Raw genomic sequence first — 23,440 nt, 5'->3', positions numbered from 1 at the left:
TTATTGTTATATTGTGTCATCTCAGAAAATAATTAAGGTTCAACCCTGTCGCCTCGAAAGGTCGTAAAGTGTCTTAAGGTATTGTATCAACAATAACAACCCACTAAGGAGAAGCTAGTTAAATCATGAGTATACCTCTTACAAATTCGTTTAAGGTTAATTGATGTTTAGGGTAAAATTAGCGAATGTTTCATGAACAAGCCTGGGCACTTTGGGACTGGATTGAGGTGAAACTTATATGACTATTCTTCAGATAATGTGAATAGTCTACGTTGTTTATGAGGATTCAACCGCTATGAAATAAAGCATCATGTGTATACACAAGAGGTAGAACGAAAATGGACAGAGGCGAATGTGCAAGCATGAGCTTACAAATGCTCATTTCATACCTACATATATTTACATTTGTAGAGTATGTGACGTTTACGAGGTAATTGCCCAAATTTATGTTACATAGGCTACAAGATTGTTGAATATGCTTAAGTTAAAGTACAAGTTATAAGTCTGCTATCGCGATGACTTTAACAACTCAAGTTACAAGTGTCAGTAAATTTCAACTTTTACCAAAATATGGTAATAAAAGTCACAAAACTTAATCCACAAATTCTAAGATTTTTACTTGAGCTGTCTCGGTCAAACTGTTCCAACGTCCCTAAGGGGTTCTTAGTAATATCAAGAACAGCTATTCCTACAGTGTTATTTCTTTTGTGATTTCAGCGCTAGTACCTACTGTTGTTGGAATTATTGTTGTTACTTTAAGATCTACGATCTCTAACAATTTAAAGTTGTCGCAAAATAAATTTATATTTATAATATGAATCGTGAAGCTGAAAAACTTTTGTCATTTGAAAATTTGGATCTGTTTTGTTTTTATTCAGACTTTTATGTTTGTGATAGACTTTTTTAAGGCTTTAGAATGCTTTGAGAAGACTTTTTAAATTTTATGTCACGTCTTAGCCTTTTCTGTCTTCAAGATTGATATATGAAATATTTTCTTAAAAATCGATCTTTTGTTTACTATCTTACTTTCAAATTAAAGAAAAAAAATAGACATTCTGGACGTGCACGGGTGCACGTAACAGATGTTAATTAGATAATTTAAAAAGTTCCAATGAATTAGACCTACCTTGAGCTAGACTGACAGATAGTAAGATAGTCTGGCAATTATCAATTACGGCTAGATTTCTTCAGTGGCGAGTGGTGAAATAAAAAATAAAATATTTAATTACTCATTCATTCTGTCATCGTCAGTTGTTTTTTTTATAATAGTGCTATCTAATCAAGACCCTTTCATGTCAAAGAGTTAAAGACATCTTTACAAAATATTTCAGAGTAATATAAATATTTTAATAACACAATTTTATGAATGAAATTGAGCGTCTTTTATTTTGTGTGTGTGTGTGTGTGTGTGTGTGTGTGTGTGTGTGTGTGTGGGCGTGGGTGACATTTAAACTCATCGGTAAAGGTTAAAAACAAAATACAGGACATGAATATGTGCCAAAAGCAGTTTTTACTGTACCTTTTGTAAAATTTCCCGCTTTTGACGTTCTATTGTATTCCTAACCGATTGGTAACAATAACCTATAGACTGAGTAATGTGTTACAAGAGAGTATACTGTTAGCAGAATAATAGCTTAGTCATACATATTATACATATTATACATATAGATACTACTACATAGGTATGACTTCAAGAATTGCCGAGTGGTTGAGGTAACCATGCGAAACCCTCTGTCCGTGTCGCGTGTTCGATCCCCACGTGGGACCAGCATTTGTGATTTTCACGATTGCTTGGCCTAAGTCTGGGTGTCTTTGTGTTTGTGAAATGATCTGCGACATAATTTAGATATGCTTTCCTGGGAGGATTTTTAAATAAAACAAATGCGTATTTATGATTTGAAAAACGAATTAAATCTAGGTTTCATTATGATTACCTTGATATGAATTACTTCCATTTCAAACTATTCAGCTGTAGATCTTTATCAGCGACTGTCAACTTTCCGCGTCATCACAGAAGAGTTTTTGTCACGATTATCATAACCATGACTCATTAAATATGCTCTATTGCACGATCATTGGTGGAACGAAGGTATTCGCCAAAACGAAAGCCCTTTGTGCCAAGAAGAATATATAAACGACGTACCGGACCGACCTTTCTTATGAAAACATGTTGCTATGCAAATATTACGGAACCCTGCGACTAAGGGTTGCCCCTATTATGACCTCTGAACATCAAAAATCCTGACTATGTCCCCTGAAAACTGAAAAGGTTTAGCCTAGTCATGAATTGAATATAGACCGAGTTATAGGTTGAGCAGTAAGTAAATGCAAATATGTCGTAATATTTAACGTTACCAAATCGCGTTACACTTTTTTATTTGAGTCTAAATAGGTCTTTTAACAACGCCTTAGTAGTAAATTGTGTTGTAAGAGACTTTATATTATGTAAATTCTTATGTCAACAGATTTACACAATTATGATTATTAATTAACAATAGGTGTTGTCAAAGAAAAAGTACGAGAATTATCGTTTCACCTACATCTAGTGGAAGCTGTTTAAATATTTGTGTTCGCGGTCACCGCCCGCTGTTATCACTACCCGTATTGAAAAGATCTTTTAGTACTTCATATGGTACATTTTATTTCAATTAGCTAAAGATAGTATTTTTGACACTTAATCGCCATAAAATTGTGTTTTCCGAAAAAAAAACTTGTTAAGGGCGAGTTGAAGTTACGACTGTTTGACTATATTTTTTTGTTTTTGTTGTAGCTGCAATGGAAATAAATTTTATGTGAAAATTTCAATTGTCCTTCTTAAAACGGTTCATTACAGCCTCGTGACAGCCAGACGGACAGTTTAAGAAAAATATCTGTTTTATTTATAGTTTACGAAACCTTAAAATAATACAGCCATTTTCAGGAATAAACTGTTACAAATTAACTTAACCTTTTCGAGTTAATTATTCTTCATTGGATCACTAATCCATTAATTATATCGCTATTTCAGTTTCTAGCCTAGAAAAAACATCTTCCGTTCTCAAATCTCTTCGTTTATTTTCATTCATGATTCGTTTACATAGCACGTCTTAGTGAAATGTTGTCTTGATCGGAACATTCATGAAAATTAATTGAATTCCTATTATGCCGAATATAGACCGAGATCGACCATTAGACGTTAGATCCATCCATTGACTCTATGCGGAGTCTAGTGGTACTTTATCTATGTACTCAAACTAGGCGAAGTGAGATGTGAAGGTATGTAGGTAAGTAATAGTTTAAGCTAACAAACCTACTTGTTTGCTTGGCTTATCTTAGGTTTTAAAGCAAATATGTACACGGTACCTAAACGGAGTTTTGAAGCGAAAACTTACACATTTCGGTGAAAGAACTAAGACAATTTGTACAAAGGAAAATAGTTGTAAGTAATCGCCTTGTTTTGGAAACATGTAGTTGCACAAGGCGTAATACTACAAAGTGTGTCATGTAGTCTACAACATGCTTTACTGAATACGTCTGCCTGAAAGTGGACAATGATGCTGTAGTGTACGTTATTTTAGTATTATTGACAATCTAACTGATGTCAAACAAAGTAATGAACTGAACATATAGGTACACAAAGATTGAACTTCAAGAAAATGCGGTGAATTTGTTTGCTCATTGCATTATCAATACCTGCACAAATGTTGCTACTTTAATATGCAGTTGTCCGAAAAAAGATCGCTTTTAGTGATTAGACCGACCAACACCATGTAACTTTATATATTTGTTAAATCCTCTTTTCACGTTGCTTGCAATAAAGAATACTCTATTACATTGTATCAATGAAATACTGTCACACATGTTGGTGATAACCCTTAACCGACAAACTACATTTCATATTTATGACCTAAATGACAATTCTGGGCTACAACAATACGTAATCAGACTACCGAAATATGTACAGTCACGTCCAATTGAACAGTGTTTTAAAGCGTAACATTGAACTCTAACAATAATGTTAAGATATCTGTTAAACGGTGTATGGTGTACGGTTGTACGGTTTAGTCGAGCGTTGTCGGTTGTCGGGCTGCGCGCGCGCACATCCAGTGCTACTCCAGTCGCGATCGCGCTGTCTCGATCTCCGTTATCTGTTGAAGTGTATCTGTTGTTATCAAGCATCTATGTTGTGCGTGTATTATAAACGGACGGACGTTTGAGGTAAGGTTTTTGAAAGAAAAATATTTTTTTTTAATAAAAACATGCGAATTGGTGTGTCTTCGCTTTAGGAATATATTAATTTTACTGATGCTAACACAAAATTGTGTTCAAAATCAACAACAAAGTTTCATAATAAAAAAAAACACAATACTGAATTCAACGGTTTTCAGATAAATAGTATAAACTGGCAACTTGCTACAACGAAACTTTTTCATTCTTCTCATATTAAAAGAAACCTTCAGTTGATTTAAAAATAATTAATTATACATTAAATTAATTTAAACTATTGATAATCGTCATAAACTAAAATCAAATTGTAATAAAATGTAACGGCTTTTCTAGTAATTAGGCAAAATGTCTTTATATGAATAGAAGGAAATTCGTATAAATATATAAAAATAGAATTGGGGCCACTAACTTAACGGCCCCATTAAGTTTAATTAAATTTACAATAAACCATTCGCTGTCACAGATTAAGACAGCTGTGTACATAAAGTGTTAATTGTAACGGTACACAAATACATTAAAAAAAACTGGTTTTGTTAGTATTTTTAAGCACGAAAACTCGAAACTTACAATGGAGACGATCGATGTTTAATTAATGTCTTTACGATAAAGGCGACTGTCAGATTAGATGACTGCACCCGAGTGTGATTTTAAACGAAAAATATTTAAGTAGCTTACCTCGCAAAGCGATGATAATTATAATACCTTACGTATAAGTGTTAGACGAAATTAATTAAGGACACAGAAATTTAAATATTTTAATTCATAACTAATGTAAGTAAGTCATTAGTAGTAGTATTAAAAAAGATGGCTAGGATATTTATTTACGAACAAAAAAATACAACAGACTTCAAATAAAAACTATTGGGCCAAACTTGATGAAATTTGTATAAGACGAAATGACAATATTTCTCTTTAAATTAGAAAATACTTTCTAGTGAGTACGTTTGTATTATCCGTTATTGTAATAAAATGTAAGTTCCTTGTTTCCCTGTTGTTTCAAAACACCGCTTACTAATTTCTCGGTGTTTATAATGGCTGTAGACATGACCATAGTAAAGATAATTGTACTAACGGAATGGCACGATCAAATGTGGGAGTCAAACAGCTCACTTAAATCTACTATGAAATTACATTCGGCTTTCTTTGATAGATTTCTTCATACATCTGTCTAATAAACGTTTTTTGAATGTTGAAACAGACAAATGTGCTACAAATTTGTTTTCACTTAGATATATTTTCAACATCTTGTGAATTCCGAAAACCTTTGTCTTTCTAATATTCAACAATGTAACTGTTTGTTATATTTTGTCTGAGTTTTGGTTTGTGTAAAACGTTTGCAGACACATAAATAGTCTTTAGGGAGCGCTGGTTCTGATGAAACCCGCCTACCACAGAAGTTATGATAAAGTCGAAATTACTTTATTTCATAATGTCATTTTTTTGTGATTTACGGTCAAACGCCTTCGGTCAGCTGTCTCCATTATCTACGATTAATGAGAGCACACGATATCACAGAAATCTGACACATATTGTATGTGTGGATAAACAAAATTAATTGTCTTTTTGATACCGTACGTAACAGGTTTTGGTATATTAATCTCTGAGAACAAAACGTTAACAGTCTCACCTTTTGTGTTATTAGATTGTATATTATGAAAGATAAACATTGAGAGATTTCTATTAAACATATAAAGGAGGATTACTAGGTTTGGCCAAAGTATAACAAGTAATGGCTTTCAGTCGTCCCGGGGGAGCTCCAATAGTTTTTCCTTTCTCAAATATGATCCCGGATTTCGGAAACGTGACCATTCGCGGAGTTAATAGGGATTTTTAGATAGGGGATGATGAAGAAAAGTGGATTTGTGTTCACACCTTCTAGGAACCTTTTAGTGAGAATTGTAGTGTAGCCCTACCTTAATGATTTCTTTAAGAGATTTTCAAAAACCCATACTTGTGTACTGTTGTAAAAATCTAGTATTACACGAAAATAAACGGGAAAACAAGACCCGAAAATGAAAATAAAAACCTAGAAAATAAACTGCCCTTCTGCCATTTAAAAATAATTATAGTAAAAATATGGTATAAAGTAAACTTGTAACAAAGAAAGTATTACAGATTTTAGTTCTTAGATTACTTGTTGAAGATTCTATAAACTGTTACACGTGTTGAGATAAAACGAACAATTTATGTACCTAATAACTTTGAATTGCTCAAAAAGTTTTACCTTCCTATAAAAGGATTTCGTGTGGAAAGGATTCTTATTATTTACGGATAAAATAAAACTTTTATCTTGCGCTCTGAAAATAAATCTTAAGTAATTGTTCGCTGCTAGACCTATTCCACCTAATCTTTTTGGTAATTATTATAATTGAATAAGGTGCTATATTAAGGAGATAGTAATTATTACAATAAATGTGTTGTGTTATATTTAATGTTCAAAGATTGTCTAAGAGCTCCTCTCTGTTTGGCAGAGAAGCTACCTGTAATAGCTTTAAAACTAACACGTTGCATGTTGATATAAAATCATGAAAACGGGAAATTTACGAGCTTGCATTACCTTTGTGGGCCTGACGTTTCACCAGGTTCACAAGCGATGCTGTCAAAGCCGCGTTCAGACTGCAAGGCATGAAACAAAACTGTCGCGAACAAAAAAAGTCCTTGCTAACAATTTGAAATTGTCAGTAACGTTTCAAGGCACTTGATGGTCCGTCTATATTTTATTCCATTGTGTTAAAATGGAATAGCGATTTGAATAAAAATCGATTTAAAATGGGTCGAGACTAATACAGTTGCATTTTAATATGAATAGAACGAACTGTGACAGATTTTGTCGTTTGACATAACTGAGGATGTTTAGATTTATTTAAAGGAAAATCACACAAATTATTAGACAACTTAGGAGACCACTTCTAAATTATTTTATTTCAGTGCCTAAATTACTGAATGAAATAAGTTCGGAGACCATGGCATCCCATCTCGTATCTCTTATCTTAAATGATTAAAAGTTGATAAATGAATGGATAGATTTAACATATTTCGCGGGTCATCGCTTGAGCGTATAAATTGAACCTTGTAGCTTCGGATCTGTTTATTGCGGATTATGCCTTCCGTTATTCCGATCCGAGTATTTGAATGGTCATGACGTAAACAATGGCTTGTAGAATCTAAATTGATCAATGGATTGGGCCGTGAAAATGAACAGTGATGTGCGAATAATTGTGTAATCGCTATCAGCGCCCCATCAAACTCTCGGCTACCTAGATATACTGTTGCTAACTGTCTAATACTAAAACAAGCACAAAAATTCAAATATTTTATGAAAACATGCGTTGATTGCACTTAAATCTAAGATTAATTACTCAGCAGGTACTGTTTATACTGCCGCTAACATATTGATTTATATAAAACAAATATTTAAGTTTTGGTGCAAGCATCAGCTTCTTCAGTCGATCATTTATATAATATTTAGACTTATATAGTTATAAACGGTTCATCGTAAACTTTTGTAGCCTTAAACTTGGCCGCTCTTGAATGGAAAAGAATTTTGAGCGAAGGTTAAGGAAACCCAAAATTTACTGAATATTCTCAGTTTAATTAATGTTAATACCAGTCTTAGTTGAATTTATTTAATCAAAAGTTATAATAGGCAGCGTTTCAGGCGGGTGCGTGGCTGTTCTAGAAGTTACTAGTTCTACAAGTAGTATTCGGTCATGTTTGTAGAGTTGTGTTGGTAAGCAAGATGAATTCTCAAGCCAAAAAATGCATAAAAAGATTAAATGCATCAACGAAATGAATATTATCAATGTATGTATCGGCTTCATAGTAAACGGAGTGACGCGAATTTTGATTACATTTCATTTTCCAGGTATCGCATAGATAGTCTTTTTACATTTTAACAAAACTACGTATTAGAATTCTGAGTATTACTTATTATAGTCAGTCTTTTTTTCATGTTAGATAATACTAAGGATGCAAAAAATATGCAGCGAAAATGTATAAAAGTTTTACTATAAAATAGTGTATTTTCTGCTATCTTCGCTTTATCTAGGAACACTAAGATTTTATTCTAGTTCTCAGTTCAGTCATTTGTCAAGGCTTCACTCGGGTGGAAATTTTACGGCTAACCGATTCCCCTCAAATTAGTTTCCGATGAACGCAACGTTTCTCTAAAGTTATTTCAAGTAACTGACAAATCGGTATTTTGATTAATTTTATTGGTTTTGAATCAGTTTAAGACTGATCTTAACATATTAAATATTTGAAAATCCATAGTAATGGCATCAATACTTTTTACTTAGGGTTCAATTGTGTGAAACATTTATTTCAATTTTGCTTCTTAAAAATTTGACCTTAACAATTTTAAATATATTTATCTAATATATAATTCCCGTGTCACGATGTTAGTTAACTACCGTACTCCTACGAAACGGCTTGAGCAATTTTTATAAAATTTTGTGTACATATTGGGTAGGTCTGAGAATAGAACAAAATCTATTTTTCACTAAAAAAAAATATTTTTTTTTTTGGACCTTTCGTCCAAAAAAAAAAATATTTTAGAAAAATAATAAAAACAAACACTTTCTGTTTGTTTTTATTATTTTTCATAATGTGGCATTAAAAATACATACAACTAGAAAAAAAAAAGAATATTTGGCAAAAGAACGTTTGCTGGGTCAGCTAGTTTTGCTATAATATAAATAAAATTTTAGCCACTTCAATCTTCGTTTGAGAATACGTGAGACACAACAAGGAATTACAACAATACGTTTTAACGTTTCAATTCCAAACGCTTTTCATGTCAAACTGCATTCATATGTTATCTTATGTGATCGACAGTACATAAGATTTTTCTCATTACAGCTAAAAATTAATCTACATACACAACCCGCTAAAACGCTTCTGGCGTAATTCCATAGCGTAGCTAAACAAACACAAATGTTTATACAATAACGTCTGTGTTCAGTTTTGGCAGACGTTCTGGCTGTTCCGCCGCCTTAAGCAAGATGACAATTATAAGTATACGTATAGAAACACAAATAGAATACAGTATATCGAAATCACGTAATAGAAACTCCATACACGTATTGAAATGAAACTACTTTTACGGATTTTAATTAAAATATGAAGGTAGAACGGACGACATCTTCTGTCAAGACGGACACCATCTACCCTCACCCGTGACCATGATACCTGCAAGGATGTCGAAACGTCGGGAACTAAAATCTAAAATGAAACCGCGATAAAATCCGTAAAAGTAGTTTCATTTCAATGTCTAATTCGCGTAAACCTAAGAAACCACTCCATACACGTATTCATGAACGGTTTCTAGTTGCAGATTGACATTTCCAACGTTCGAATGTGGAACTTGGTTTCAAGTGTCACGCTACATAGCATGAAGTTTGTGCCAACAGAGAAATGCACTCCATTGAATAGTATTCAAAGTAATTGGCATGTTGGAACATGGTAACTGTTAACGAAAATTCAATTAGTTGCCGGCGTCCAAATCTTGATTGGTTGGTTTTGAAATCTTGTGTGAAAATCTCACGGATCATCTGTAGGAAATTAAAGTCGTGTCTCGTTGTTAACTACTTTTTATTTACTCGGTGCTTTAGGGTTCCAAAAACAAAAAAATGAAAACGGAACGTTATTACTGAGGGTCTGCTGTCCGTCCGTAACCGAGTTGCATCTCAGAACCGTGATAGCTGGGCAGTTGAAATTATTATAGATAATATGTGTCTGTTTTCTTGCCTATTATTGTTGTTGTATTGCACAAATAAAGGAAATGTAATTAAAAATAAAGACCGAGTCTTAAGTGACGTGGTTATGGTCATGCCTATTTAAGGACGGGTACTCACAAATTTGCAAAATGATTTATTACTTCTCGATAACGACTCGCACTTGTCGTTTATTTTATATCCCTTTGCTATGTTTAAACCTGAATACATAGTATATCTTTTTTTACGAGCGTTTTAGGTTAGTAACCAGTTCGTAGGTTGGTCCGTAAAAGTAACTCACAATTACCCAGCAGTGGCATTTCCCTTCGATAAGGCTGTATATTACGTTTACCATAGAAAGTATCGAATCAAAGGTATAGATTCTATGATACCGTAAAAATAACAAAGAAAATATCGTCTGTCAGACATTGAAACGAATTCCACGAGATATAAGGATTAAATATGTATAGAAAACTAAAAGGGTTATTGACAGGATCATACTATAAAGAACGTATCTTATGTCAAAGTAAAGATTCGTATTAGTTTTCTTTTTACATCTAACTACAATGTCTGGCCGAATTATTTTTCAGGCTGCATGTCTAAAAACATTGCCCCGAACTAAAGGCCTCTAAAAACAACTGATGTGGTTGTTCGTAATTACGTATAATCGTTCTATGTCCCGTGAGCGATTGATCTGAATTAAGCTGAGAAGTCTTGTCTTAAATGGGTCATCGCATAAGACTTTCCTAAACGTCTACTTCTTGTAAAAGTCCAATCGTTAACCTTAACCGATGGTATATATATACTAATTAATATACTATTGAAATAGCAAACGTTGAGATGCCATTTCTAGTGTAGAAGAAATATTACATACGAATAAAATATGTTGTAAGGAGCGGAATTCCCTTGCCGCTAAGAGGTATTAAAAATCGATAGTAGCCAATTCTTAGACCTAATGAATATGTATAAAATATGAAAATCGGTCAAGCCGTTACGGAGAAGCATGGTTACTTATGAGATTTTTTTGATAAGATTATATTACGTATCTCACACCCAGTCGTTTCTAAATTGCATTTGTTTCTCGATATTAATCGTTATGTAAACCTTTGTCATAAATTGTAGGCACGCTCTTGTAAAGAAGATTCATGATTCAATTTAATTCCGTCTTGCGAAGTTGTAACAAATATCTTTCAAGTTACATATAACTCCGATTTCTCATATGAATATGTTTGTTTTGATATTTCCACTGAGTACTTGCTCGCGGTTTGTCAAAGGTAGTAAAATACTACATAAATTACTTTCAGTAGTACCCTGACACTTTCAGTTCAGTGTCAGGGTATTTGACATTCGTTCCAAAAAGGTTTCATTCAAGAGAATAGTGTTCTTGAATTCAAGATTTCGTATACTTAAATCTATAAATCTAACTTCACAATTAACCGTGTATTCCATGGTTTCATAATAAGCGTCAGATTATCGTCGCGTCATATAAGCATAATTAAGCGTCAGATTTTAATAATATTTTTAATAAAGCACCTTAACTCATAGCTTCCAACAGTACTATATTTAATGATGTGAATATAATCAAGACCTATCTCATTAGATCACTACACAGTACACATATGTAATAAATTAATCATTTCGTCGCTATGTAGAGCAATTGTCCTAATTAGATCGTCACATAATATAACAATACAACTGTCAAATTAGTTTGTCTGTAACTGGCCTTGATTGTTCAACCATCAAATGAAGATGAAATTGCGTTAAACCTTATTTACTATTTACTAGACTAAGTTTATGGCAACTTGCCTGCGACGTATACTATCGATTTATTTATTCATCGATACCGCATTCAGGCCGTAGCCCGTATGTGAACACACTATAAATTATGTTCTCTCTTTGCTTAGTGATACCCAGTAATTGATTTGTGCATTTGCTTGTAATTAATTTGAATTTAATCAGAAGCTAGTCAACCTGATATGCGTTGGTGTTTCGATAACTGTCTATGTTTAAATGCAGTTAGGCTATAAATATCAAGCTTCTGTATTTATGTATCCATCATCATCAGACTAGCCTTTTCCCAACTATATTTGGGTCGGCTTCCTGTCTAACAGGATGCAGCTAAGTACCAGTGTTTTCTTTAACTTAGTTACCTGGGCATCACAATACTCCTTGGTAAGACTGGTTGTCGGAATTTCTAGCCGTAACGACTTTCAAAAATGTATGAATAACAGCCGGGATACAACCATTTAACATGCTTTCCGAAACTCGAAGGAATTCGTTTTAAATAGTTGATCAATCATCCACGGACTAGCCGTGTCAAGCATGACTTACTCTATGATCGATCAAATTGTGCAGTTTTAACTTAGCCACGAAGTCCTTCCTATGGTATGTTTGTTCCGTTATGTATTTATTTTGGAGTTGTGTAACCTACAGTGACTAATCAAAATGCATTCCACAATTTCTCTTAAATGTCTTTTCATGAATAATATTCAGTATTAATTTCAAGCACATTAACTGAAAGTTGGCTGCGCTGCCAAAAAGGCAATAATCCAAGCTCTGTGGGACGGGACACTCGACGGCGGTTACAGAATCTGCTTGACTATATCAGAGAGTTAGGTAATCAAGATAACTTCAATATTAGGAAGATTTAAATCAGGAATAGCTCTCATACAAAATTTACTTCTATACCCTTTTCTTTTTGAGAGGTAGTTTTGAAATTATGGACTTTGACGAAACTCATCTAAAGCATAAGCATAATTTAAAAGCAAATTACAATGAAAAATAATGTAACGAGATCTAGTAGGACGTATTGTTCTTCAACGGTTTATTACCGGTATCGAAAGGCAAACAAAAATTTCTTGCAAGACTCGACTAGACAGTTTGCAAACAATTATCTATAACTAGCTGTTGCTCGCGACATCGTCCGCGTGGTTCGAAGATATAAAGTTATGATTTATAAATGCCCGATTTTTCCACATTTTCCATTGTATCTTCGCTCCCATAAGTCGCAGCGTGATGGTAGATAGCCTAAAACTTTCCTCGATGAATGGTCTATTCAAAACAAAAAGATTTTTTCAATTCGAACCAGTAGTTCCTGAGATTAGCGCGTTCAAACAAACAACAAACAAACAAACTCTTCAGTTTTATACATTAGTATAGATTTACGAAAAAAATCAGGAGAGAATAAAGTTGTTGTTGGAATTGTATAACTGTACTCAAGCGAGCGTTATTAAAGTAACAAATGTTCGCTCTTCGAGAAAACAGCGTGAAATCTTAATATTTATAGCACAAAAAATATGTTTCTAACTGAAGTAGGTACTTACTCGAAACCTAAGTCTACGCCAGATACACCGTATAAATAATACACCTTTATTATTATTAGCCTCATATAATGTTCGTATTTGTTGTTATTTATTGGTTACCATTTCCAGTGTTGATATGAAAATACTAAAGAAACTGAGGACTTGGTACATTGAAATAAATATCATTGTCTGTTAATAAAAGAATCACCGATAAAATTATTTTATCGGTGATTCTTGGTTTCAAAACTTAAACAATATATATACAATGTGCTGTTGATGAAACCAGAGAAAAACTTTATTGTTTCTTAAATTATCTTTTAATGGCGTTCGCACACAATTATTTGTGACATGAATTGCGATTTCATACTTTTTATTTGACCCCTATAACCATAAATAACGTTGTCTAGACAGTTTTTTCTACATTGTTTAGTATGTACTGAGTAAGGACGCTTGAGAAGCGGAACCGTTATTGAAGAAATGGAGGCTTTCTTGCGTTCTCAGCAACATTGTTGTGTATAACAGCGTTTTAAACCCGAGATGGTTTTTTTGTTAAAGTCAAATACGCTTGTTGGCCAAGATTTTATCGAGTATTTATTAAATATCCAAGTGTATTTATCAGATTTATGGCCTAAAGATTCAAAACATTTTTAGGTGTCGTAATAAATCCTACATGGTATGTTAAATGTTACGTTTCTAACAAGCCTAACGACCCCCGAATACCAAGTAAATGATGACCAAAGTATGAGATAGGCAATCATTTTATGGAGCATAAATTAATTTTAACTTGTTATAGGTAGTACAATTGTGGGAACAATTAATTTACGAGTAATATATGCAATAGATGATGGAATGATATTGTTCTATTTCAAGGTCTGTAGGCCTAATTTCAAAGATGACATGACACAACCAATGACTGCGACTAAACAATGTAATCAGATTCGACTGATCAAAGTCAAAGTCAAAGGTTACCTATGCAATGAAAAGCAGTGAAACAAAACTGTATCTAATAAAAAGTAGTATCATTACTTACGAAAGGTAAAGTTCGGTAAAATATATGTCTCTTAGTTCCAACGAAACTTGGATGGTATTTCCTAAAAGCTTCGTGTAGCTTTTCATGCAGCGTTGATTTTTAGTGGCGAATGGCGCATCCATGACACCAGAGTGTAGGCCGGCGAATATATACGAAAAATTCGGACGTTTCGGATCGCGGGGCTTCGATAGAATATTTCAATATTGAAGATTAAAGGAGAACGGCAGGTTTGTATGGGCGTTTCGTACAGCTAAAAATATTCGTGTTTTGGGATAGTTTTTGTTTTAATAGTTAGTTTATATGACAGACAAGCTTTCCTTAAATTCTTAGATTTTTGGAACTTGGGAAGTAAAAGTTATAACCAGTTTTCTTTTTTTGAGGTTATGTACTAGTTTACCAATGTAGATTATTAAATATAGGTACAAAAACATTGCTTTTGGTGAGTACGTAAATGAGCTATTCCTTTTGTCGTTATCTTTTAGTGTTTTACTTACGTAGGGTAGATTGCGATGGGGATTGTACCTACTCATCACACCTGCAGCTTGCGTGAGGAGATACTCATATCCAACCGCGAACGGCAACAATTTGATAATGATAAGGATAAAGGACCGGGATGGTTGGCGCTCTTTGGGGGAGGCCTACGTTCAGCTGTGGCGGCAATAGATGACAAGGATAAAGGTCTGATAGGGCTTAGTTTTGAGGTAAATAAAACAATACTTTTTTAGTTAATACAATACAATTTATTTTATCATAATCAATTAATTCTTAGTATAATTTTATCTAAAAAGGGGGCAGGTCGAGTAAGACCCTCATGGCGAGAGTAGCTTAGGTACCAAATAATACTCCTGGCATGTGAAGAGCTTCCCACTGTTGCGAGTAACTAGCTTGCTGCCTGCATGAATGGCAAACATGGTCAGCAAGTGTTATCTGGAAATAATGAATTGATTTAGAGTGCTGTTCAACATGGATTTTATGTAATTTCCCTTTCAGAGGTCTTACTATCAGAGTTATACTGTCTTGTTCTAACCCTTTTAGACAAATAAGTAATATACATGTGAATAACAATAGCGGATATACATATTTTAGTGTTTTATAGCGTGGTTAAAATAGTTAGGACTACTTTTTAACACGTTATACCTATCAGAGTTATTCGTAAAATACTTACATCTCTAGGATATATCCTCAGTCAAATCGTACTGCCAACATCTTCACTCTCAGCGGATAAAGCGTGCCTTCTTATTCGGGATAGTCGAACGTTGCAATTAACACATTGAAAACTCGACATCTCACATTGAAATCTCGACAGTTTATAAAACTGTGGCTGAATCTGTCGCGAAACTACTATCAGGATATAGAATACGGAGAAGCCAATGCTGAACTCAACGTAAAAACAGACACAGACCACAATTCAAAGCATCAGCAAAGAACTGACAGCAAAACATATTTTCTTAACCTGTCAATAAATAATTGCCATAGTAACAAAAAAATAAAATCGTTTCTGTCATTAAAACGTAACGTACCTGCGTTTAGTTTACATTTTATTTCGTTTAGTTATGCAAATATTTTTATTGATATTATTCATTAATCCCAAGTTCTAAAAATAATACACTTACATAAAAATAAATGGCTCAGTGGCCTTAATAAGTGGTATAAATTCTATTACAGAACAACAATAAATGTATGCTGTACGAAATCTGCCGTTCTCCTTTATTCACGTATGCAGTAACGATTATAATGTTTTGTAAATTGCAGAACAAAAAATTAAACATGCAAGCAAAATGTTTACGAATCCATTTAATGATCATTGAAATTTTATTGACAGCTTTTCAATTACGTTGTTTTTATATGCTCGCATTACTTTCAAAGCTAGCAAACTACATTTTATAGCCAACTCCAAAACGTGTATAGATAAACAGTGTGATTACTTAAACTTGTTTTATGGGTGGGTTTACGATAAGTCGTAGTTTAAGCATGTAAATAGCTTTTACAGGCCATTCTATAAGTTATTCACGTCTTATATGCATGTAAGTCGCTGAGAAATAGCTTCGGCTTTATACCGTGTAGTTGGTAAATAAATTAGAAAATTACTGAATGTTAATAATTAACATTTGCGTATTATTTGAAAATACTTCATCCATTCACTAGATTATTTGATGCCGTCTTCGTGCAGTTGAGGAGAATATATGCTGCCATTGTGTCTCTAAATCAAAATCAATATCTTGAAATTATTGATTTTGACTTAAAGTCTTATACCACTTAAAATACATAGTAAAAGGTCAAGTCCCTCAGTTGTGTGGCAAAAGTACTCTGTGCCATAAGTCTGGTCTTTGTGAATCTATAATCTTACAATTTTTACTCTAATAGTGGGAGCTGTACTACGTTTCTGTGATGGTTCGTGCTTATTTAAAGCATGCATGCCAAGTTCGACGAATTATGCAAAATAAGTTTTTGTCAATTTTCCGTATATAAAATATATAAAAAGACGTTTAGAAAGACTAAGGAAGCGACTTTGGGATTGATTGATTGCGTAAATTAGACCAAGAAGAGTCAGAAGTTGCGAGCCAAAAATGTGGTAACAATTAAACAAAAGCAGAACGAAAACTCAGACGAGATAAATATAGATTAAAATATTCGATTTGGCATTGTATTGTTCTTTGGAGTTACATTAACAATCGGGTGAAAAGATTGTTTTATGAGTTCCAAACAACTAACAAGACTTGATGTTTAACCTAATTATATTGTAATTGTATTTGGCTCCGAGTCTTTGGATGCATTGAAGCGTATGTTTGTGCTATGATCCACGACCGACAGATTGTGGGTCTGTAGGGCATACCGTAACAACATATATTATTGTTCGACAAGTGCTTGATTTATAGTAATAGGTGAGATAAGACGCGCCCAAACTATTGTATCTAACGACCTTTCAGATTTCAATGGCATATCGACATCATGTAGTTCGAACCTCCAAAGTGTTTGACTAAAGGTCGACACATAATAAACAGATTAGATGTTCTCGACTTTGCTATAAACCGACCCTTAGTCTTCGTAATTATGGAACATATATCATGACTACCATACCATACTATAGAAACATTTTCTTACAACGAACATAACGTTATTTACGGCGTTACTTGCGACCGTAAAAATATTTATGTTCCGATTCCCGTGGCTAAAGGGCCCTTGTTTACCTAACGATCGTTTAAGACAATCCAAGCTGTGTAAATAGTAATGAAAGAAGAAATTGTAATGCGGGGAACATTTAGGTTAACAAAACACGATCGCCGAAATCGCGCAGTAATTTGCAAATGGGCAAAAATTCGTCGGTAAATGAACACCAGAAGGCATTTAACGAATGAGTCGTCGGGAATTTTAAATGTAAACACTGAAATATTTATTGTGGATATTGATGTAGGATTGGTATTTAAATAAACTTTGGTGGTAGCAGGTTCGACGACCTAATTGGTGGAATGACCTACGTATTTATCCGTTTATACAAAGGGTCGTAGTTTTGAATCCCACTCAAAGCAAATATTTAATTGGTATAGTTTCTATAAATATTACTCCAGTTGTTATTCATTTGCGCGGCATCAAAGAAGTGGGCGACTATAGCATAGTCTAAAGAATTACATAGGAATGATTGAGTTGTTCCTCACACTTAGTTAATGTCGGTAGTGCGATCGTATATTTGTTAATGACTTTGTAGTAAAAATGGTATAAATTGAAACTTGGTGACCATAAATTTGTACATTACTTCCCGTACTGATACTTGAAGCTACATATAAATTGAACCTATTTATCCCGTCGTGAAAACTTGATGAAACCTACAATGACGACGAAAATTAATTTTAAAATTAAGATTATTGCTGAAAAGATAGAACGTCAGAGGCTATGAAAATACAGTTCGTTATACTGTAGCGAGTGAAATAAATAAGTGGTACGTTTGGCCGCTGATACCCTGAATGATGTAATTATATTATAGCTATATGTCCCTAAATTATAATGTACGTTTACTTTTAATTTCCTCAGTAGATGGGAAAACTGACAGCATAAAGAACTCCAGAACGATGGGAGACGCTGCTATCATCATTACGCGTGGTGGAAAAACGGTGGCAATTTATTTAGAGACTCTTTCCCCATTATTAGGAAATGTAATCCCGTAAACCTCTCTCTCTCGACAGCCATAGATAACGACGGGTTTCATTTATTTTAGAGTGGATCTGGCCGTTGATAAATAATAAATGAATACCAAAAAACCCCATTTCAGATGCAATTTAAAGTATTTAAATTAACGTTTTCCCCAATGCCAGCGATAAAAAAATTATACGTAAATACAACGTACACTTTTTCATTCAGATCATTATTAGGTATTTACTATTCTGTTTTTAATTTTAATAAATAATTATAAGATTTCGTGTAAGATATTTAAACAACTATCTTTCTCACGATACGTCAAGTTGCCCGTGCGTTATAGTAAAATTAATTTAGTTGATTATCTATTGCGACACACTTGTGTATTTCACGAGTGCAATTAGTTCAATATCAATGCCTACATTGTTTACGCGCAGCTGGATACCGATAAAAATAATGCCACTTAGATGAGGACGTAGATATTCGGTAGGTTTACATCATGCCCGCCACGCCTCATCGTAAAACTGTGATATTATGACATTGCCGACCACACACGGCTGGCCCGTTTATGCCAGGCCTTATGTCAACTCAGATAAAAAATCTCATTTTACACCTTTTTGGGCTATTCATTAACTATGTACATTGTAGAGCAAGGAGTGTTGCAATGAGGTTAACCTAAACTGAGGTAACAGTTCTATTTTATCCAATTTTTCTCTGAGGAGTCATAAACATATTTTCTGCAGTCATGAAACAAAAGACTGCAACCTCCAGTTATAGCCAAGCTCCTCCGTAAGTATTTAAAGCTTACTTAATCATATTACTATAGTTATTTAATATGATAAATAATTAAATTCGATATCTATCCAGCATGTTACTAACAACATTAAAGTAACAAAGTCGCTTGTGGAAACAGATATGATCTCTGCTGTGCATGAAATAATGTAAACTAGTTACAATTTTAATGAACTTTGAAGCAAACGAACCTTTTCCACAAAGTTTTGGACACCGCCATCTAATTTTAGTTCAAATTTGATTAGTTTTTATTACTTGATATCCTTAAATTAACATGTGTGTTGTATTTATAGTGCAAAATTACGCCAATTCATACACGTATAATTTAAATCTAATTTTCAAGAGGCTGCGCCTTAATAGCAATGATGAACGACCATTTGTTTAAAATTAGTTGAGTACCTAGCGGGTATAGGATGACAGATAGCTCACTGAAGCAATCACTGTGAGAATACAGTTTTTATGCGTTGATTGACGACCGCACACCAATGACCGATCCGTGAACTCAGAATCTTTCGGCATAATGATCTTATGTTAAGTAGGAGGTTATTAAACCATCTAGTCTATGGTTGAATGACTTTGGTCGAAAATAAACGCAGACATTTAAAGTGAAATGAATCTTTTTTTGTTTCGTTTAACGGTGTTGAAGATAAATTGTAATTTAGTGTGGTTTTAATAGGTGCGCGGAGTGATTTGATAGGTAAAAAAGTGCTTCGTGAGCTAATTAATGCTATGTTTATACCATTTAGCACCAAAGACTAGTACTTTTGATGTTTTTAAATATTTGTTCGGAGATTTAAGAATAAGGATCATTAGCATAGATTGAATAAGTAAGTGATATTGGACTAAAAAATCTCCGATCGTCTAATAGGTATGTAGATTTCTAGAAAATGTAGATTTGTGCTTTTTCGGCTTATTAAATTAAGTAAACGAGGAAAAACCGTATCAGAGATGTTGCAACGTATAGAAGTGGGAGCATATAATGTCACTTATCGGTTAAAAGTCACACGATATTTCAAATCTATCTGACAGACCAATTCAATGTAGGTAAGTCTAATACCCAATTTATAGTATCACATTTAAAAACATTCCTTAATTCCCATATTTACGTAGGATTTAAACACATAAATGAAATTTACAATTTTTCAGGAAGATACAACGTTTTCCGACATAATATTTTTGTAGGAGCTTGTATGATAGTCGTAAAAATATCGGAAGTTTACGACTTCGACATGCCGAATAGGCTAGAAAAACCATAACATTAAGATGGTAGAACTTACGAATTATGTTTATAGTTATAACTCCATTGACGTGTTAAGAATTCGCTCGTTACAATTATTGGACCGGCTGAATGTGATTCAATTTTGTTTCGCGCATTAAAACAAAACATTAAAATAGATTTACGGTTATTATTCACTACTTTATATTTCTGTAAGATGATGTGTGCCTATTATAGACAATTTGGATAGGTCTGCGATACCATTTTATTTTATTGAAATCGTAAGAATGGTAAAAAATCGATGATGACTGATCTATTCAACGATGTTTTTACTAATAGATGGCTAGTTTCATATTCTGAAATGTGTAAACTAGAACTACAAATAAATTAGAAATGTTCAAAATAATCATTGGACAATGACTAAAAAGTTTCTTTAAAATGGAGAAAATGTGTTTTTTTATAGATAAATTTTCTTTGCCGAAACACTATTTCAAGAAACCGTTTAAGTGTTTTTAAAAGTTATTGTTAATTGAGTATATCAAAAGTGGTATCGCAAGAATTTTGAAGCTTTCAATCAGATGTTAAGATTTCTAATTAAGTGCCCATTGACTATTTTAATATTTTCTTCAGAGAATTTGCTATTGTTCGTGTCTTTAGTACTTACATTTACTTAGTAACTGTTTAATTTAATGGCGGATAAAATATCTTTCAAGTACTTCTTAGCTCTTCTCAATAATAATGATGGTTTTTCTAGAAATCTACAAGGGGTTAAGTTTTCCAAGTTATTAATATTTTTTAGTAGTAGTAGGTGGTAGTCTATTAAACTACGCAAAAGTTATACCCAAGTTAAACAGTACTTGAAGACTTTTAGCGTAATTGAAATTAAAACAACCAACTCTTCCCGAAAATGAACATTTAAACAAAGTAAACTGTGAAAGTAATTAATAGTTTTTTTTGTCGAACTCTTTTATTTTACCTACTACTTCTGGCCTTCGATTGAAATGGTTTCGCACAATTAGCATAAGCATTTAGCTTGATATTGAAACGTTTGTGCTCTTGCATGTACACAAATAAATTGTATTTGTAATTTACTAGTCATGTTTTGTGGTTTTGCATTTACTCGTATTATTTGCATATTATCATTTTACAATAATCAATTTTTTATTTTTTTTTCATATATCTGCTCTAATTGAAATGATAGGCATCACTGATGACAAATGCTACTTTTTATATTACCTTACAAGCACCGATTAAAATGGAGTTTTGTCATATAGTGACCATTCTTAACCCATTGTCCATAAAAAAATAGAACAATGTCGACCTCAGAAAGCTCGTCTCAATATGGTATATGCAGATGTGTGTAGTTGGGTCATCTATTCGTACTATGGCTCTAATTGCATTGTTCTTGAATAAAGATTAGAAACGAACCTTATTTGTCACAACTGTCACTGCAATCATATGCATTTAGTCATCTATGCTTTTAGCACACCTAAAAAAAACGCAATTGTTCTAGTTCTTTAAAAACTTTACCAAAACAGCATGTTAATATAGGTAATTAAAAACTTTATTCATAAGTTTAGTCCATAAACATTTTCTTAAATGAAATAATTATTGCGGCATAATACTAAATTAGTTAATGTTTAGTCTCAACTGTTTCACGAAAGTGTTATAAATTATTAGTTTCTGTGTTAATTAAATAACCAACGATTACCAAACTTGGAACGTGTTTGTGACATTCAAAGTTAACCTAATTAGCGGGAGTTTAATGTGTATTCATAATTTTCAAAGAGTCAATTTTGTTAAGATTTGACATGAATTCTGCGAAAATCTTAACAGAATTTAATTAACGTAACTGTATAGATTTTCTTATGAAACAGTAGATATAAATAGGGACATATTTAAATATTTATGTTTTATTTTAATTATTGTTTATGGTTAAGATAATGATCGCACCAAAAAGGAATGGCTTTAATTTTTTTTTTAAATCTATAGAAATGTCATCATAATGCCTTTTATTTTTATAAAAACAAAACAATTTCGAAATCAGAATAGTTTCTTGATTTGAAATAGGGCCGTTCAATTTGCTAAAGTAAGGTATGGATATCGGGTTCTGATGTATCATTCATCCGTGCGATCCGTCATCATTGAGATAGGTCGGCCCATATCTCATTCAATTCTCTCTACAAATGACCAGCTATTTGGACTCATAACATCGATCGTTTAAGACGTGATAAATAAGGAACAAGTTTCGGCCTTTGGTTTTTTTATATTTCATCAATTTGAAATAAAATGCAAGGAGACCGTGTTTTTAGTACTGTTTTCTACCACTTTGTTACCTTCGTTAATAGGTTCAAAAACTTAACCTTTATTTTATTTATTTTATTTAATAGTTCATGTACACAGATACACACACAGAGTACAGAAAAGAAGAAAGATAGAACACATAGTACAAAATCTTCTTCTACAGGGCTGAAAAAGATGGGTACCATATCAAATTTCATCGAAATTAGTTAAGCCGTTTGAGCATGAAGACGACACAAATACACACAAAATTTAGCCTTGAAATAAGTATGATAAAAAGTATTATTTTCCTTAGTACGTAAATAAGTACATATTGCACATTATGTATGTATAATTAGGATTTTATAATTTTTTTTATATTAGGATAATTTTCATGATTATATTATGACTTTTATTTATAGGTACACCTACCTCTTGACATCTCCGCATCACCCTATGGTTGACTGGTAGAGAATGCCTCAGGCATTAAGTCCGCCATTGTACAAATATTGTATAAAAAGTGTAAATAAATAAATAAAAGAAACTAGTCCTGTTTTTTTTTGTGCCAGGCTTACATAAAAAACAAAAACGAAATGCAAGAGAACTGTAGTAACATCTACTTAAACAGGTACATGTTTTTGTTTCTCTGCAATTTCGTCCCTTGTTTCTCGGCGATGTTTACATAAGGCAACTGCTCTCAGACTGAAACTGTTGGAGCTTTTTGTGAATTGTAGAAACTTTTGAACTCTGTTCCGACGCTTCACACCATTCT

General features: G+C 33.1%; 1 protein-coding gene across 1 annotated transcript in view; it reads left to right on the top strand.

Annotated features, from left to right (window-relative positions):
- Window positions 1-2,500: 2,500 nt before the first annotated feature.
- The window catches only part of LOC113494919 (transmembrane protease serine 12), a 56,516-nt gene continuing 35,576 nt past the window's right edge, over window positions 2,501-23,440 (top strand). The window contains exon 1 of the mRNA XM_026873439.1: window positions 2,501-4,197. The gene's annotated coding sequence lies outside the window, so the exon portion shown is untranslated. The remainder of the gene's footprint in view (window positions 4,198-23,440) is intronic.

Source organism: Trichoplusia ni, chromosome 6 (assembly GCF_003590095.1).
Source record: "Trichoplusia ni isolate ovarian cell line Hi5 chromosome 6, tn1, whole genome shotgun sequence".
Taxonomy (NCBI): Eukaryota; Metazoa; Arthropoda; class Insecta; order Lepidoptera; family Noctuidae; genus Trichoplusia; species Trichoplusia ni.
This window is presented reverse-complemented; position numbering and strand designations above follow the sequence as displayed.